Source organism: Scyliorhinus torazame, chromosome 3, assembly GCF_047496885.1.
Source record: "Scyliorhinus torazame isolate Kashiwa2021f chromosome 3, sScyTor2.1, whole genome shotgun sequence".
NCBI lineage: Eukaryota > Metazoa > Chordata > Chondrichthyes > Carcharhiniformes > Scyliorhinidae > Scyliorhinus > Scyliorhinus torazame.
In genome coordinates, this window is record NC_092709.1 from 126,921,459 (window position 1) to 126,939,777 (window position 18,319).

An 18,319-nucleotide genomic window follows, 5' to 3' on the forward strand; every position below is an offset into this window, starting at 1 on the left:
CGAAGACTCCCTACCCCAACAACTTCTCAAACATTTTAGCCACGTATTCCATGGCTTGCGTTCCCTCCATCCTCAGGTTCTGCTTCTTTGAACAGTTTTCCAGGTCGCCAATCTTCTCCCTCAACTTTTTCTGACCCTCTGCCATCATCAGCATTTCTGCTTTCAACGAGGCAATCCAATCCTCTTCGTCAGCCACCATCTCCTCCACATTCTGGATCGACACATTCTGTGCCTCCAGACTCTGCTCCATTCTCTCCAGGACAGCCCGAATCGGCTCTGCCACCTCAGCCAGATCCTCTGAAGCCGCCTTCCTTTGCTGCTTAAACTCGGCAGCAAGGAATTCATCAAACTGCTCCGCTGACCATTGTGCAGGCAATGGCGTCATAGGTCCCTCAACCATCTTCTCCCCTGCTGTGTCACGTGAGTCCTCATGGTCCGATATAATGAGTTGATAATTTATCAACATTACCTCAAAAGGAGAATAACGTATTCTTTAATATTCCCACTTTTTTCACCTGCAAGAAACCAGCGAAACAGACAAAAAGGGCCAAAGAATCTGACCTCAGGCAGGAGCCACCTTATGCGTGATAACTCACTCCATGGCCACCACCAGAAGTCACCAGTTGGTCTTTTAATGAGTAATCACGAGGTGCAAATGTGGCTCCCAACATAGATCAGTGAAGGCGTGCAGGGTATCAGTTACCTCCATAATGTAGGGGCGCATAGTAAATGATGAAATGTTGTGAGCAGTGAAGGACCGTAAGAGTGACAATGCCAATGATAATCTTAGCCTGCTCTGTAGCTGCAGATCTGGATGGGAGGGATGGCACAACTCAGTGACTACCTCCCTGATGAAGTGTCGCCACCTGGATGCTTCTCCAGGCTGATCTGGAAATAGGAGATGTAAATTATGTTGTCCTTATGTTGCTAAACACATGTCCAGCTTTGTATGTTTGAAAGAGTGCATCACCAGAATCGGGGAGGTCCAGGATCGCTGATTAGGCACCAAATTAGCATTAGATGCTGACCGATGTCATGATCTCCTCATTCTGCTTACAGCACATGATTGGTTAACTACACTTCCTCCCTGTGTCTGCGTGGATTTCCTCCGGGTGCTTCGGTTTCCTCCCACAGTCCAAAGATGTGTAGGTTCGGTGGATTGGCCATGCTAAATTGCCCCTTAGTGCCCAAAAATTTAGATGGGGTTACTGGGTTACGGGATAGGGTGGAGGCGTGGGCTTAAGCTTAAGTAGGGAGTGCTTTCCAGGGGCCAGTGCAGACTCAATGGGTCGAATGGCCTCCTTCTGCACTGTAAATTCTATGATTGTATGAGTTCTGCGGCTCTGCTAACACTGAAATCAGAATGGCTCAGAGCCTAATTTTGCAGACAAGTCTTTATGAGTCCTTGCTCATAAATGTAAATTGGAAAATTGTGGATGTCCTATCTGTGATTTCCCAATCTGGGTGAGGACTCAAAGAAGCTTATTCCAGTGTTAATTACAACATAACGGAGGTGTTGCCAGGCATATTAGGTTGTGAGAAATGTGCAATTTGTCCACTGACATCCAGCACCATTTCCACAACATTTTTCAGCTGCCAGCAACCACCATGGTCAACTGAGTCGTCTGTCTTTGGTAAAGTTGCTTCCAGCTGTATCCGGTTTATGCCACCTAGAATAGAAGGGTCAACGCTTTAAGAGTCAGCAGCAAGTTACTAAGATTCTTTAATGTATGACATGTTCAGCAATAGAAAGTGTCTTTATTTCAGTTGTGCATGGGTAAAATTACAAATGTGTGGTCCAAGTTTCCTGTGTTTTCCGGTGCATGTGACACCTGTTTGCAATTCCAACAAAGTGTATTTGTCAGAGGCAGGCCTAAGTATGTCAAATTAAATGTTGACTTACAGTCATTAACTTATAACTATGAATAATTTGAGATAAAAGGGAGTTGAGAAAAAAAAATCAGGCCAATTCTGAGCCTGCAACCTAGTTTAAAAGAAAAATAGGCATGAACATAAATTTTGGGGCTATTCATTTTTCCAAGTACAGGGTGGTGTTATAAAGCTTCTTGTTTGACATGCCTTTTCCGTCATTTGATTTTTTGTTGGTAATTAATTGCTGGCATATAAAACAACATGGACTTCTGGCAAGCAGCTGGATGTCGAAACAGGAAAACTCCCTGCAGGTTGCTTTCTTCTTTATAAAAGCTCATTGTGAAAACCCAACATTACTTCCAGGTGCTAAATTCTGCTTCTGTAGCAACTGAAAATAAGTTGAAAATTAGGAACTGAATTAGGAAATGAGCACAAAAGAGCTAAACATTTAAAGAACGTTTAACTTCTCAAAGATTTAACTTCTCAAATATTTCAGTTTCTTAATGCTTTCAAGCATACATCCTCCAAGGGACAGTTTCAAGGAAATATTTATAAAAATTAATCATTCAGAATTTCCACAGATGTTCATAGAATTTTCACTGCAGAATGAGGCCATTCGGCCCATTGGGTCTGCACCGGCCCTTCGAAAGAGCACCTTACTTAAGCCCATGCCTCCACCCTATGCCTATAAACCTTTGTTTTGGACACTAAGGGCAATTTAGCATAGCCAATCCATCTAACCTGCATGTTCTCCCCGTGTTTGCGTGGGTTTCCTCCGGGTAGTCCGGTTTCTTTCCACAGTCCAAAGATGTGCAGGTTAGGTGAATTGGTCATGCTAAATTGCCCTTTGTGTCCAAAGGTTAGGTGGGTTATGGGATTGCAGGGATGGGGTGGGGGAGTGGGCCTTGGTCGGGTGCTTGTTCAGAGGGTAGGTGTGGACCCGATGGGCCGAGTGGCTTCCTTCTGCACTGTGGGGATTCTATTCGATGTTCAAATACTTATCAATTTGTATTCCCTTAAGATTCAAATCTATTTTATGAAGAAAACCAGGAATCGGTTTTGAAGCTTTCCATCCTATGTCCTGAAAATAAGGTTAGTCGTTCAACTTGTGACACTTTAAAAAGAGAAGCAGTCACCTTCTTTCACAATATATAAACCATATTTGGTTCTGTAAGCTTAAAGAATTAAGCTCTGTGGTCAGTTTTTGTAGCTATGTAGTTCTTTGGCTTTTACTGCTTATGAACATGTATATGCACTGATTTTATATGTACTATATCATATAGATGTAGTAATTTTGAAATTTCTAAGACTACGTGTCACTTTCTACTTTTTAAGTAAAACTGTTCTAAGTACTGGCAGACACGACAAAAAACACAGGCAGGTTCTTAACCAAAATATATTGATAAGTATCTGTTTTAATGGGAACATGACAGGATATCTATACATCAATTAGACATTTGGGACATGAGCCAAATGTTAATCATCAGACCATGACATCACAGAGTCGCACATCTCAAGTTATTCAATTTTGCTATGTACGAAGATAGACATATCATGTATTGTGATAATATTATTCTACATTTTTCCCTTTTGTTAAACACATAGAAAAGAAATGTGAAAAAAGGGGGATGTCATGATATGCGTATATGTAGACACGTAAAGGGTAACACAACCACAAATCTTGGGTACTAGTCAGTTGAATGTAAGCAGAGAAAAAGATGATCACAGCATAGTTAAGAATAGATAGAAGCAGCACGTGTAGTTTAATTAGTTATTACTTAGTCGAGGAACTGGAGGGGGTTGGTGCGGGGTGGGGAGGAGCACAGGGTGTCGCTTTATGCGGCCAACCTGCTGCTGTATGTGGCGGACCCGGTGGGAGGAATGCCAGAGGTAATGAGGATGCTTAGGGAATTCGGGGACTTTTCGGGGTACAAGCTCAAGAGCGAGCTGTTCGTAGTTCAGCTAGGGACCAGGAGAGGGGGATTGGCGAGCTCCCACTAAAAAGGGCAGAGAGGAGTTTCAGATATTTGGGGTCCAGGTGGCCAGGAGCTGGGGGGCCCTGCATAGGCTAGACTTTACAAGGCTGGTGGAGCAAATGGAGGAGGAGTTCAAGAGGTGGGACGCATTGCCGCTGTCCCTGGCGGGTAGGGTGCAGTCAATCAAAATGACGGTGCTCCCAAGATTTTTGTTCCTGTTCCAGTGCCTCCCCGTGATTATCCCGAAGGCTTTTTTCTGGCGGGTTAACAGGAGTATAATGGGGTTTGTGTGGGCGCGAGGGACTCCGAGGGTGAGAAGGGTGTTCCTGGAGCGGAGTAGAGATAGGGGAACGCTGGCGCTGCCCAACCTGTGGGTACTACTGGGCCGCCAATGCGACAATGGTGCGCAAGTGGGTGATGGAGGGGGAGGGGGCTGCATGGAAGAGGCTGGAGACGGCGTCCTGTGTGGGTACGAGTCTGGGGGCGCTCTCGGGGGGGTGGGTGGGATTGGGGAAGATCTCGGAAACTTACCAGGTGATGCAGGAGGAGGAGGAGACCTCGGTGGTGGAGTTGAAAGGCAAGTGGGAGGAGGAGTTGGGAGAGGAGATCGAAGAGGGGACGTGGGCAGATGCCCTAGGGAGGGTGAACTCTTCCTCTTCATGCGCGAGGCTCAGCCTCATACAGTTTAAGGTGCTGCACAGGGCACACATGACCGGGACAAGGATGAGCAGGTTCTTTGGGGGTGAGGACAGGTGTGTTAGGTGCTCAGGGAGTCCAGCAAATCACACCCATATGTTCTGGGCATGCCCAGCGCTGGAGGAATTTTGGAAGGGCGTAGCGAGGACGGTGTCGAGGGTGGTAGGATCCAGGGTCAAACCGGGCTGGGGGCTCGCAATATCTGGGGTGGCAGAGGAGCCGGGAGTGCAGGAGGCGAAAGAGGCTGGAATTCTGGCCTTTGCGTCCCTGGTAGCCCGGCGGAGGATTCTCCTTCAGTGGAAAGATACGAGGCCCCCAAGTGTGGAATCCTGGATCAGCGATATGGCAGGGTTCATTAAATTGGAGAGGGTGAAATTCGCCTTGAGAGGGTCGGTACAAGGGTTCTTTAGGCGGTGGCAACCATTCTTAGACTTTCTGGCAGAACGCTAGACATTGGTCAATGGCAGCAGCAGCTCAGGGGGTGGGGGGTTTACTTTATTTTTGTTTATGTTATTTACACTGGAAGGGTCTGAGGGGGTGTATACACCTGTTGTCTTAAGTCGGGGTGTCAATGTTAATTTATTATTTAGGTATGGGGGAGGGGTTTGGGGGGTTGCTTTTTTAGATTGTGTTTTGTACCTACCCCTGTTGGGTTCTTTTTTCTTTCTCATTTTGTTATTGATATTTTATGAAAACCTTTAATAAAAATTAAAAAAAAAAAAAAAATTAGTTATTACTTAAATATAGATTACTTTATTAATAGTGTCATGTGAGAGTACCTTTAAGAAATGGGTGTTTAAGAAATGTAACTTTAAGAAATGGGTGTTTATCAGTGATGTCAGAGTGGGTGGAGCTGGGCTGTCTGTCAGCTTTTTACTTTCATTTTAGGCTGTTTGCTGCAGGGTGTGTTTTAGTTTCGTTTTCAGTGTTGGAGCTGAAGCCAGACCAAGCAGGTGTACTGCTGTTCTCTCTGCCATCCAAAGACTATCTCTTGATCATTTGGCGAATTCAGAATTATAAATGTTTTCAGTAGTGACTTTAACCTGATGTGCTTCTGTTAAAGGTTTTGTTGTTAAGTTGTATGGACGTTAAAAGGAAAGTTTAAAGGATTACTTAGTGTTGCAGTCTTTGGGGGGGATGTATTTTAATTAATGGTTGCCAGGATGTTCACTGTATGTTTTAAAAAGGTTAACTTGAGTTCATAGAATAAACATTGTTTTGCTTTAAAAAAAATACTTCTCCATTTCTGCTGTACCACACCTGTAGAGTGGGCCGTGTGCTCCCCATACCACAATCTATTAAAAGTTGTGGGTCAGGTGAACTCCATGATACACTTTGGGGTTCTCTAAACCCTGGTCCATAACAAATTGGGTGCTCGAGGGGGATAAAAGTCTATCTATTGGATTGGCTTAGTAAACTTAAAGACAGTGAGGGGTGAGCATATTGTAGGTGCTTTTCAGGTGTGGTATTTTAGTTGAAGTAGGGAGTGTGTTGTGGACAATTGCTCTTTCAGAGGCTCTGAAGTTTTTAGGGGTGGAGACGGTCACACGCAGTACCTTACGGATAGAGACTAAAAGCAGACTGTTAGGTTTGGCAAAAACATTGCAGTTAACATTATCTGACAAAATGCGAAAAGATGAGGTAATTATGGCAGTGGCTAAGCACTTAAAGGTGCCTGAGATACAGTCTGACTCATTAGAAATGACAAAGATCCAGTTGCAGATCAAGCAACTTGAAAATGAAAAAGAATTAAAGCAGCTTGAATATGCAATGAGTGAAAAAGAAAGAGAAAGGGTGATACAGATCGGGGGAAAAGAAAAGGAGAGAGAAGAAAGAAACAAAGAAAGAATAGCCCTAGCAGAACAAAAAGGAAGAGATAGAGAGGAAAGGGAAAAAGAGAGAGAGTTTGAACTTCAGAAAATGGCTATGAAACATAACAGTCAGTTAAAATTGGCAGACGTAAAGGGAAATGTACAGTTGGGAGATAGTGATGAGGATAGTGATGAGCATCATAGTTGAAAGCTTGGTGGGGATCTATTTAAAAATGTCCAAGCATTGCCAAGGTTTGACAAGCAAGAAGGAAGAGGAAGCCTTTTTCATTTCATTTGAGAAGGTAGCTAAACAAATGAAATGGCCACAGGACATGTGGGTATCACTGATTCAAACAAAGCTGGTAGGTAGAGCTAGTGAAGTGTTTACATCACTACCGGGGGAGGTATCTGGGACGTATGAGGAGGTGAAAAAATCCATCTTAGGTGCATATGAGCTAGTGCCTGAAGCCTACAGACAAAGGTTTAGAAATTTAAGGAAAGAATTTGGTCAAACATACATGGAGTTTGAAAGGCTCAAACAGAGTAATTTTGATACGTGGATAAGAGCTTTGAAAATAAACCAAACGTATGAAGCTCTCAGAGAAATTACACTTTTGGAGCAGTTTAAAAATTCAATTCCTGATGTAGTGAGAACTCATGTGGAAGAACAGAGGGTTAAAACTGCGAGATTAGCAGCAGAAATGGCAGATGATTATGAATTAGTTCATAAATCAAAGCTTGGTTTCCAACATCAGTTTCAGCCTGTGAGGGATAGAAACTGGGGACATGAGAAATACTCAAGTGGGAAAGGTAAAGGTGATCTGATGGGAGATAATGAGGAGAGTGTACCTCAGATTAAAAAAGAAATCCAGGAGGGTGGAAGAGACATGAAAAGTTTCAAATGTTTTCACTGTAATAAACTAGGCCATGTAAAGTCACAGTGTTGGTGATTGAAGAAAAGCACTGGGAAGGCTGATGTGGTAAAACAGGATAAGACAGTGGGCTTTGTTAACGTGGTAAAGGAAAGCCCAAGTGAAGTGAAGGAGGTGCAAAAGCTTGTACAGCCTGATCAAGAGGTGATTGATAAGAAGGTACCAGATCTCTTTAAAGAATTTACTTGTGTGGGTAAAGTTTACTCGTGTGCATCAGGAGGAGCAGGTAAAGAAGTCACAATTTTAAGAGATACGGGAGCTAGTCAATCTTTAATGGTAAGAGATGAGGAGTTATGTAGTTTGGGAAGAATATTGCCAGAAAAGGTGGTAATATGTGGAATTCAGGGTGAGAGTAGTGTTCCATTATATAAGGTAAGGTTGGAAAGTCCAGTGAAGGGTGGTGAAGTGGTAGTAGGAGTAATAGAGAAACTAGTTTATCTTGGGTAATGATATAGCTGGATCGCAGGTGGGAGTGATGTCTAATGTGGTTGATAAGCCAGTGGAAAATCAGACAATTGAAGTGTTGAAAGACAAATATGCTGGGATTTTTCCAGATTGTGTACTAACAAGGTTGCAAAGTCACAGGTTAAGACAAGAGGAGAAATCAAAGAGTGAAGATGAAGTGGAAATTCAATTATCAGAAAGGATTTTTGATCGGATGGTTGAAAAAAAAACAAGAACAGGTGGAGGATGAGGCAGATATTTTTAGTTCAGGAAAATTGGCAGAGTTACAACAAAAAGATGTAGAAATAAAACGGATGTGTCAGAAAGCATACACGGAAGAGGAATCTGCGTGTATACCAGAGTGTTATTACCGTAAAAGTAATGTCTTGATGAGAAAAGGGAGTCCTTTACATATGCAGGTGGATGAAAAGTGGGCAGAAGTTCATCAAGTAGTATTGCCGGTAGGGTATAGAAAGGAGGTGTTGCGAGTTGCACATGAGGTACTAGTGGGAGGTCATTTGAGAATAAGGACAACTCAAGCTAAAATACAGAAACATTTTTATTGGCCTGGATTACATAAAGATGTAGTCAAATTTTGTTAATCATGTCACACATGTCAAGAGATAGGGAAACCTCAAGCAGTGATAAAACCAGTGCCCTTAATACCCATTCCAGCATTTGAGGAACCTTTTACAAGGGTCCTAATTGATTGCGTAGGACCGCTTCCGAAAACAAAAACTGGGAATCAATATCTTTTGATGATAATGGATGAATGGTATGTTGCCTCCCTGGTGCCAGGGTCCAGGATGTCTCCGAACGGGTAGAGGGAATCCTGAAGGGGGAGGGCAAACAGGTAGAGGTCGTTGTACATATTGGTACTAATGACATAGGCAGGAAGAGGCATGAGGTCCTGCAGCAGGAGTTCAGGGAGCTAGGCAGAAAGTTAAAAGACAGGACCTCGAGGGTTGTAATCTCGGGATTACTCCCTGTGCCACGTGCCAGTGAGGCTAGAAATAGGAAGATAGAGCAGACAAACACGTGGCTAAACAGCTGGTGTAGGAGGGAGGGTTTCGGTTATCTGGACCACTGGGAGCTCTTCCGGGGCAGGTGTGACCTGTATAAGATGGACGGGTTGCATCTAAACCGGAGAGGCATAAATATCCTGGCCGCGAGATTTGCTAGTGTCACACGGGAGGGTTTAAACTAGTATGGCAGGGGGGTGGGCACGGGAGCAATAGGTCAGAAGGTGAGAGCGTTGAGGGAGAACTAGGGAATATGGACAGTGTGGCTCTGAGGCAGAGCAGACGGGGAGAAGTTGCTGAACACAGCGGGTCTGGTGGCCTGAAGTGCATATGTTTTAATGCAAGGAGCATTACGGGTAAGGCAGATGAACTTAGAGCTTGGATTACTACTTGGAACTATGATGTTGTTGCCATTACAGAGACCTGGTTGAGGGAAGGGCAGGATTGGCAGCTAAACGTTCCAGGTTTTAGATGTTTCAGGCGGGATAGAGGGGGATGTAAAAGGGGAGGCGGAGTTGCGCTACTTGTTCAGGAGAGTATCACAGCTATACAGCGAGAGGACACCTCAGAGGGCAGTGAGGCTATATGGGTAGAGATCAGGAATAAGAAGGGTGCAGTCACAATGTTGGGGGTATACTACAGGCCTCCCAACAGCCAGCGGGAGATAGAGGAGCAGATAGGTAGACAGATTTTGGAAAAGAGTAAAAACAACAGGGTTGTGGTGATGGGAGACTTCAACTTCCCCAATATTGACTGGGACTCACTTAGGGCCAGGGGCTTAGACGGGGCAGAGTTTGTAAGGAGCATCCAGGAGGGCTTCTTAAAACAATATGTAAACAGTCCAACTAGGGAAGAGGCGGTACTGGACCTGGTATTGGGGAATGAGCCCGGCCAGGTGGTAGATGTTTCAGTAGGGGAGCATTTCGGTAACAGTGACCACAATTCAGTAAGTTTTAAAGTACTGGTGGACAAGGATAAGAGTGGTCCGAGGATGAATGTGCTAAATTGGGGGAAGGCTAATTATAACAATATTAGGCGGGAACTGAAGAGCATAGATTGGGGGCGGATGTTTGAGGGCAAATCAACATCTGACATGTGGGAGGCTTTCAAGTGTCAGTTGATAGGAATACAGGACAGGCATGTTCCTGTGAGGAAGAAAGACAAATACGGCAATTTTCGGGAACCTTGGATGACGAATGATATTGTAGGCCTCGTCAAAAAGAAAAAGGAGGCATTTGTCAGGGCTAAAAGGCTGGGAACAGACGAAGCCTGTGTGGCATATAAGGAAAGTAGGAAGGAACTTAAGCAGGGAGTCAGGAGGGCTAGAAGGGGTCATGAAAAGTCATTGGCAAATAGGGTTAAGGAAAATCCCAAGGCTTTTTACACTTACATAAAAAGCAAGAGGGTAGCCAGGGAAAGGGGTGGCCCACTGAAGGATAGGCAAGGGAATCTATGTGTGGAGCCAGAGGAAATGGGCGAGGTACTAAATGAATACTTTGCATCAGTATTCACCAAAGAGAAGGAATTGGTAGATGTTGAGTCTGGAGAAGGGGGTGTAGATAGCCTGGGTCACATTGTGATCCAAAAAGACGAGGTGTTGGGTGTCTTAAAAAATATTAAGGTAGATAAGTCCCCAGGGCCGGATGGGATCTACCCCAGAATACTGAAGGAGGCTGGAGAGGAAATTGCTGAGGCCTTGACAGAAATCTTTGGATCCTCGCTGTCTTCAGGGGATGTCCCGGAGGACTGGAGAATAGCCAATGTTGTTCCTCTGTTTAAGAAGGGTGGCAGGGATAATCCCGGGAACTACAGGCCGGTGAGCCTTACTTCAGTGGTAGGGAAATTACTGGAGAGAATTCTTCGAGACAGGATCTACTCCCATTTGGAAGCAAATGGACGTATTAGTGAGAGGCAGCACGGTTTTGTGAAGGGGAGGTCGTGTCTCACTAACTTGATAGAGTTTTTCGAGGAGGTCACTAAGATGATTGATGCAGGTAGGGCAGTAGATGTTGTCTATATGGACTTCAGTAAGGCCTTTGACAAGGTCCCTCATGGTAGACTAGTACAAAAGGTGAAGTCACACGGGATCAGGGGTGAACTGGCAAGGTGGATACAGAACTGGCTAGGCCATAGAAGGCAGAGGGTAGCAATGGAGGGATGCTTTTCTAATTGGAGGGCTGTGACCAGTGGTGTTCCACAGGGATCAGTGCTGGGACCTTTGCTCTTTGTAGTATATATAAATGATTTGGAGGAAAATGTAACTGGTCTGATTAGTAAGTTTGCAGACGACACAAAGGTTGGTGGAATTGCGGATAGCGATGAGGACTGTCTGAGGATACAGCAGGATTTAGATTGTCTGGAGACTTGGGCGGAGAGATGGCAGATGGAGTTTAACCTGGACAAATGTGAGGTAATGCATTTTGGAAGGGCTAATGCAGGTAGGGAATATACAGTGAATGGTAGAACCCTCAAGAGTATTGAAAGTCAAAGAGATCTAGGAGTACAGGTCCACAGATCACTGAAAGGGGCTACACAGGTGGAGAAGGTAGTCAAGAAGGCATACGGCATGCTTGCCTTCATTGGCCGGGGCATTGAGTATAAGAATTGGCAAGTCATGTTGCAGCTGTATAGAACCTTAGTTAGGCCACACTTGGAGTATAGTGTTCAATTCTGGTCGCCACACTACCAGAAGGATGTGGAGGCTTTAGAGAGGGTGCAGAAGAGATTTACCAGAATGTTGCCTGGTATGGAGGGCATAAGCTATGAGGAGCGATTGAATAAACTCGGTTTGTTCTCACTGGAACGAAGGAGGTTGAGGGGCGACCTGATAGAGGTATACAAAATTATGAGGGGCATAGACAGAGTGGATAGTCAGAGGCTTTTCCCCAGGGTAGAGGGGTCAATTACTAGGGGGCATAGGTTTAAGGTGAGAGGGGCAAAGTTTAGAGTAGATGTACGAGGCAAGTTTTTTACGCAGAGGGTAGTGGGTGCCTGGAACTCACTACCGGAGGAGGTAGTGGAGGCAGGGACGATAGGGACATTTAAGGGGCATCTTGACAAATATATGAATAGGATGGGAATAGAAGGATACGGACCCAGGAAGTGTAGAAGATTGTAGTTTAGTCGGGCAGTATGGTCGGCACGGGCTTGGAGGGCCGAAGGGCCTGTTCCTGTGCTGTACATTTCTTTGTTCTTTGTTCTTTGATGTGTCTACTCGGTTTCCAGAGGCCATTCCAGTACGTAATATTACAGCTAAAAAGATTGTGGGGGAGTTACTTAAATTCTTTACTAGAAATGGACTACCCACAGAAATACAATTGGATCAAGGATCAAAATTTACCTTAAGGTTATTCAAAGAAGTTATGGATACCTTAGGAATAAAACAATTTAAATCAACTGCGTACCATCCAGAATCGCAGGGAGCATTAGAAAGGTGGCATCAGACAATAAAGACAATGTTGAGGGCTTATTGTCATGATTATCCAGAGGATTGGGATAAAGGAATTCCATTCGTACTGTTTGCAATTAGGGATGCACCTAATGAGACAACCAAATTCAGTCCTTTTGAACTAATTTTTGGGCATGAAGTAAGAGGGCCACTTAAATTGATGAAGGAAAAATTGGTGAGTGAGAAATCAGAAATTACATTATTGGATTACGTGTCAAATTTTAGGGAACGATTAAATAAAACAGGTGAATTGGTTGGACAACATTTAAAGTTGCACAAAATGTGATGAAACGGGTCGCGGACAAGAAATCCAAAGTTCGGAGCTTTGCCAGTGGAGATAAAGTTTTAGTATTGTTACCAGTGGTAGGTGAACCTTTAAAAGCAAGGTCTTGTGGACCTTATCAGATTGAAAGGAAATTAAGTGAGGTGAATTGTGTGGTAAAAACACCAGATAGAAGGAAGACTCACCGAGTGTGTCATGTGAATATGCTTAAAAGGTACTTTGAAAGGGAAGGAGAGAAAAAGGATGAGGTTTTAATGATTCTAACTCAGTGACGAACCAAATCCAGATGACTGTGAATTTGACATACCTCAAATTAAATTGGAAAACGAGGATGTTCTAAAAAAATTGGGATAAATTGTTGAGTTACATTCCAGGGGAAAATGGACTGACCTGAAAGAGTTATTGATATCACATGGGCAGTTTTGTAGAGATAAATTGGGAAGTACTAAAATGGCTATACATGATGTAGATGTGGGAAATGCTGTTCCAATCAAACATCATCCATATAGACGTAACCCTTTAAAATTGGCACAGGTTAACAAAGAGATTGAGAGTATGCTTAAAAATGGCATAATTGAAGTGGGTTGCAGCCAATGGAGCTCACCCATAGTGATGGTACCTAAACCAGACAGTACCCAACGGTCGTGTGTGGACTATAGAAAGGTTGATACAGTTACAAGAACGGGCTCTTATCCTATCCCACGTTTGGAGGATTGCATTGAGAAAGTGGGACAATCAGCTTTTATTTCCAAACTGGATTTACTTAAAGGTTGCTGGTAGGTAACTTTATCCGAAAGGGCGAAGGAGATTTCAGCTTTTGTGACTCCAGATGGTATATACCAATTCAAAGTTATGCATTTGACATGAAAAACGCACCAGCCACATTTCAACGGTTAACTAACAAAGTAATTTCAGGATTACTCAATTGTGCGGTATACATCGACGATCTGGTAATTTTCAGCCAGGCATGGACAGAACATTTAAAACATCTGATGGAGTTATTCGATCGACTTCAGGAGGCGGGTTTGGTGATAAACCTAGCCAAAAGTGAATTTGGAAAAGCCCAAGTCACTTTCCAGGGTCGAATGGTCACACGGGATGTGAAACGAACAGTTATTGGGAGTTTCCGATACCCTCAAGACAAAGGGAAATAATGCAATTTCTTGGCATGAGTGGATTTGATCGAACATTTGTGCAAATGTTTTGTAGCGTGAGTGCTCCACTGATGGATTTGCTGAAGACACGTCGAAAATTTCAGTGGACAGCTGACTTTCAACAGGCATTTGACTGCCTGAAAGCTGTGATAACCAATGCTCCTGTGTTGGAGAATTGCAAGGGACTCTGTGATCAGATTGAACTACAGTATCTGACTTTAAAGAGATATGTACCTTTCAGAACGGGTATTTATCAGTGATGTCAGAGAGTGGGTGAAGCTGGGCTGTCTGTCAGCTTTTTACTTTCGTTTTAGGCTGTTTGCTGCAGGGTGTGTTTTAGTTTCATTTTCAGTGTTGGAGCTGAAGCCAGACCAAGCAGGTGTACTGCTGTTCTCTCTGCCATCAAAAGACTATCTCTTGATCATTTGGTGAATTCAGAATTATAAATGTTTTCAGTAGTGACTTTAACCTAATGTGCTTCTGTTAAAGATTTTGTTTTAAGTCGTATGGATGCTAGACCATAAGACCTAGGAGCGGAAGTAAGGCCATTCGGCCCATCGAGTCCACTCCACCATTCAATCATGGCTGATTTCAACTCCATTTACCCGCTCTCTCTCCATAGCCCTTAATTCCTCGAGAAATCAAGAATTTATCAACATCTGTCTTAAAGACACTCAACGTCCCGGCCTCCACCGCCCTCTGTGGCAATGAATTCCACAGACCCACCACTCTCTGGCTGAAGAAATTTCTCCTAATCTCTGTTCTAAAGTAACTCCCTTTTATTCTAAGGCTGTGCCCCCCCGGGTTCTAGTCTCCCCTGCTAATGGAAACAACTTCCCTACGTCCACCCTATCTAAGCCATTCATTATCTTGTAAGTTTCTATTAGATCTCCCCTCAACCTCCTAAACTCCAATGAATATAATCCCAGGATCCTCAGACGTTCATCGTATGTTAGGCCTACCATTCCTGGGATCATCCGTGTGAATCTCCGCTGGACCCGCTCCAGTGCCAGTATGTCCTTCCTGAGGTGTGGGGCCCAAAATTGCTCACAGTATTCTAAATGGGGCCTAACTAATGCTTTATAAAGCTTCAGAAGTACATCCCTGCTTTTATATTCCAAGCCTCTTGAGATAAATGACAACATTGCATTTGCTTTCTTAATTACGGACTCAACCTGCAAGTTTACCTTCAGAGAATCCTGGACTAGGACTCCCAAGTCCCTTTGCACTTCAGCATTATGAATTTTATCACCGTTTAGAAAATAGTCCATGCCTCTATTCTTTTTTCCAAAGTGCAAGACCTCGCACTTGCCCACGTTGAATTTCATCAGCCATTTCTTGGACCACTCTCCTAAACTGTCTAAATCTTTCTGCAGCCTCCCCCCCGCCTCAATACGACCTGCCCCTCCACCTATCTTTGTATCATCGGCAAACTTAGCCAGAATGCCCCCAGTCCCGTTATCTAGATCGTTAAGATATAAAGAGAACAGCTGTGGCCCCAACACTGAACCCTGTGGGACACCACTCGTCACCGGTTGCCATTCCGAAAAAGAACCTTTTATCCCAACTCTCTGCCTTCTGCCTGACAGCCAATAGTCAATCCATGTTAGTACCTTGACTCGAATACCATGGCCCCTTATTTTACTCAGCAGTCTCCCGTGAGGCACCTTATCAAAGGCCTTTTGGAAGTCAAGATAGATAACATCCATTGGCTCTCCTTGGTCTAACCTACTTGTTATCTCTTCAAAGAACTCTAACAGGTTTGTCAGGCATGACCTCCCTTACTAAATCCATGCTGACTTGTCCTAATCCGACCCTGCACTTCCAGGAATTTAGAAATCTCATCCTTAACGATGGATTCTAGAATCTTGCCAACAACCGAGGTTAGGCTAATTGGCCTATAATTTTCCATCTTTTTTCTTGTTCCCTTCTTGAACAGAGGGGTTACAACAGCGATTTTCCAATCCTCTGGGACTTTCCCTGACTCCAGTGACTTTTGAAAGATCATAACTAACGCCTCCACTATTTCTTCAGCTATCTCCTTTAGAACTCTAGGATGTAGCCCATCTGGGCCCAGAGATTTATCAATTTTTAGACCTCTTAGTGCTAGACAAACTTCTCCTTTGTGATGGCTACCGTATTCAACTCTGCCCCCTGACTGTCCTGAATTGTTGGGATATTACTCATGTCTTCTACTGTGAAGACTGACGCAAAGTACTTATTTAGTTCCTCAGCTATTTCCTTGTCTCCCATCACTACATTACCAGCGTCATTTTGGAGCGGCCCAATGTCTACTTTTGCCTCCCGTTTGTTTTTAATGTATTTAAAGAAACTTTTACTATCATTCGTAATGTTTCTGGCTAGCCTACCTTCATATTTGATCCTCTCTTTCCTTATTTCTCTCTTTGTTATCCTCTGTTTGTTTTTGTAGCCTTCCCAATCTTCTGACTTCCCACTACTCTTTGCCACATTATAGGCTTTCTCTTTTGCTTTGATGCATGCCCTAACTTCCTTTGTCAGCCATGGCTGCCTAATCCCCCCTCTGATAACCTTTATTTTCTTTGGGATGAACCTCTGTACTGTGTCCTCAATTACTCCCAGAAACTCCTGCCATTGCTGTTCTACTGTCTTTCCCACTAGGCTCTGCTCCCAGTCGATTTTCGTCAGTTCCTCCCTCATGCCCGTGTAGTTACCTTTATTTAACTGTAACACCTTTACATCTGATTCTACCTTTTCTTTCAAATTGCAGATTGAATTCTACCATATTATGATCACTGCCTCCTAAGTGTTCCCTTGCTTTAAGATCTTTTATCAAGTCTGGCTCATTACATAACACTAAGTCCAGAATGGCCTGTTCCCTCGTGGGCTCCATCACAAGCTGTTCCAAAAAGCTCTCCTGTAAACATTCAATGAATTCCCTTTCCTTGGGTCCACTGGCAGCATTATTTACCCAGTCCACTAGCATATTGAAGGCCCCCATGATCACTGTGACTTTCTGACATGCACTTTCTATTTTGTGGTGCATTTTGTGCCCCCGGTCCTGACCACTGTTAGGAGGCCTGTACATAACTCCCATTATGTTTTTTTTGCTTTTGTGGTTCCTCAACTCTACCCACACAGACTCTACATCATCTGACCCTATGTCGTTTAGTGCTATTGATTTAATTTCATTCCGAATTAACAAGGCAACCCCGCCCCCTCTGCCCACCTCTGTCTTTTCGATAAGTTGTGAATCCCTGGATGTTTAAATGCCAGTCCTGAACCCCCTGCAACCACGTCTCTGTGATGCCTACCACATCATACCTGCCAGTCACAATCTGGGCCACAAGCTCATGTACCTTGTTCCGTACACTGCGCGCATTTAAATATAGCACCTTTAATTCTCTATTGACAGTCCCTTTTTGTTTTCTTCGTGTGGTGGACCTTGGTTCACTGAGCCTTTCCATACACACTGTCATATTTTGTGAGATGGGGACTATCGTAACCTCTCCCGAGTTCAGTCTTTTCGTGCTTTTTTGTATTCCTAAGCAGCTCGCTGCCCACTGATTACGTCACCTCTTGGTTCCCTGACTTTCCCTTCCCCCCCCAATCTCTAGTTTAAAGTCCTATTGACTACCCTATTTACTCTTTTCGCCAGAACACTGGTCCCAGCTCGGTTCAGGTGGAGACCATCCCAACGGTATAGGTCCCCCCCCTGTCCCAAAACTGATGCCAGTGTCCCATGAAAAGGAACCCCTCTTTCCCACACCACTCTTGCAGCCACGTGTTAACTTCCCTTATTCTTGCCTCCCTATGCCAATTTGCACGTGGCTAGGACAGTAATCCGGAGACTATGACCCTTGAGGACCTGTTTTATAATTTGAATCCTAGCGCTTTATAATCTCTAAACAGGTCCTCTTTCCTAGACTTGCCTATGTTGTTGGTACCGACATGGACCACAACAACTGGATCCTCCCCCTCCCTCTCAGTATCCTTTCAAGCCGGTCAGAGATGTCCCGCACCCTAGCACTGGGCAGGCAACATACCATGCGGGACTCTTTATCCTGCTCACAAAGGATACTATCTATCCCCCTGATAATAGAATCCCCTACAACTACAACTTGCCTATTTACTCCCTCCCCTTGAATGGCCTGCTGAACCATGGTGCCTTGGTCAGCTGACTCATCCTTCCTGCAGCCGTTTGCCATCCACACAGGGAGCAAGTGCCTCATACCTGTTGGACAGGGTAAAGGGCTGAGGCTCCTGAGTTCCTGACTGCTGGTTCCCTTTACCTGCCTGACTTGCAGTCACACCCTGCTGTCCCTGGCCACTGGCAGGATTTAAACTACTTACTCTGACAGGTGTGACTGCCTCCTGAAACACAGTGTCCAGGTAAGTCTCCCCCTCCCGGATGTGCCTCAGTGTTTGAAGCTCAGATTCCAGCTCATGAATTCTGAGCCGGAGCTCTTCGAGCAGCCAACACTTACTGCAGATGTGGTCGCTGCTGCTCGCAATAGGATCTGCCAGCTCCCACATCAAGCAGCTCAAGCACATCACCTGACCAGCCATCTCTAATTAATTAATTAGTTTAATTTAAGTTTACGAGTTTAGCTGTGTTTTTTTAAAAATTGGGGGCAGATTTGCTATCAACCAATCAGATCACAGCTTCCCTCTGATGTCACTTTTGGAAAAAAAAGTGGAA

General features: G+C 44.3%; 1 long non-coding RNA gene across 3 annotated transcripts in view; it reads right to left on the reverse strand.

The window, feature by feature from the left end:
* Positions 1-1,776: 1,776 nt before the first annotated feature.
* LOC140408671 (uncharacterized) overlaps positions 1,777-18,319 on the reverse strand; it is a 127,834-nt gene continuing 111,291 nt past the window's right edge. For all 3 annotated transcript variants that reach the window (XR_011940167.1, XR_011940168.1, XR_011940166.1), the window contains one exon: positions 1,777-2,260. This is a non-coding gene — a long non-coding RNA (uncharacterized lncRNA). The remainder of the gene's footprint in view (positions 2,261-18,319) is intronic.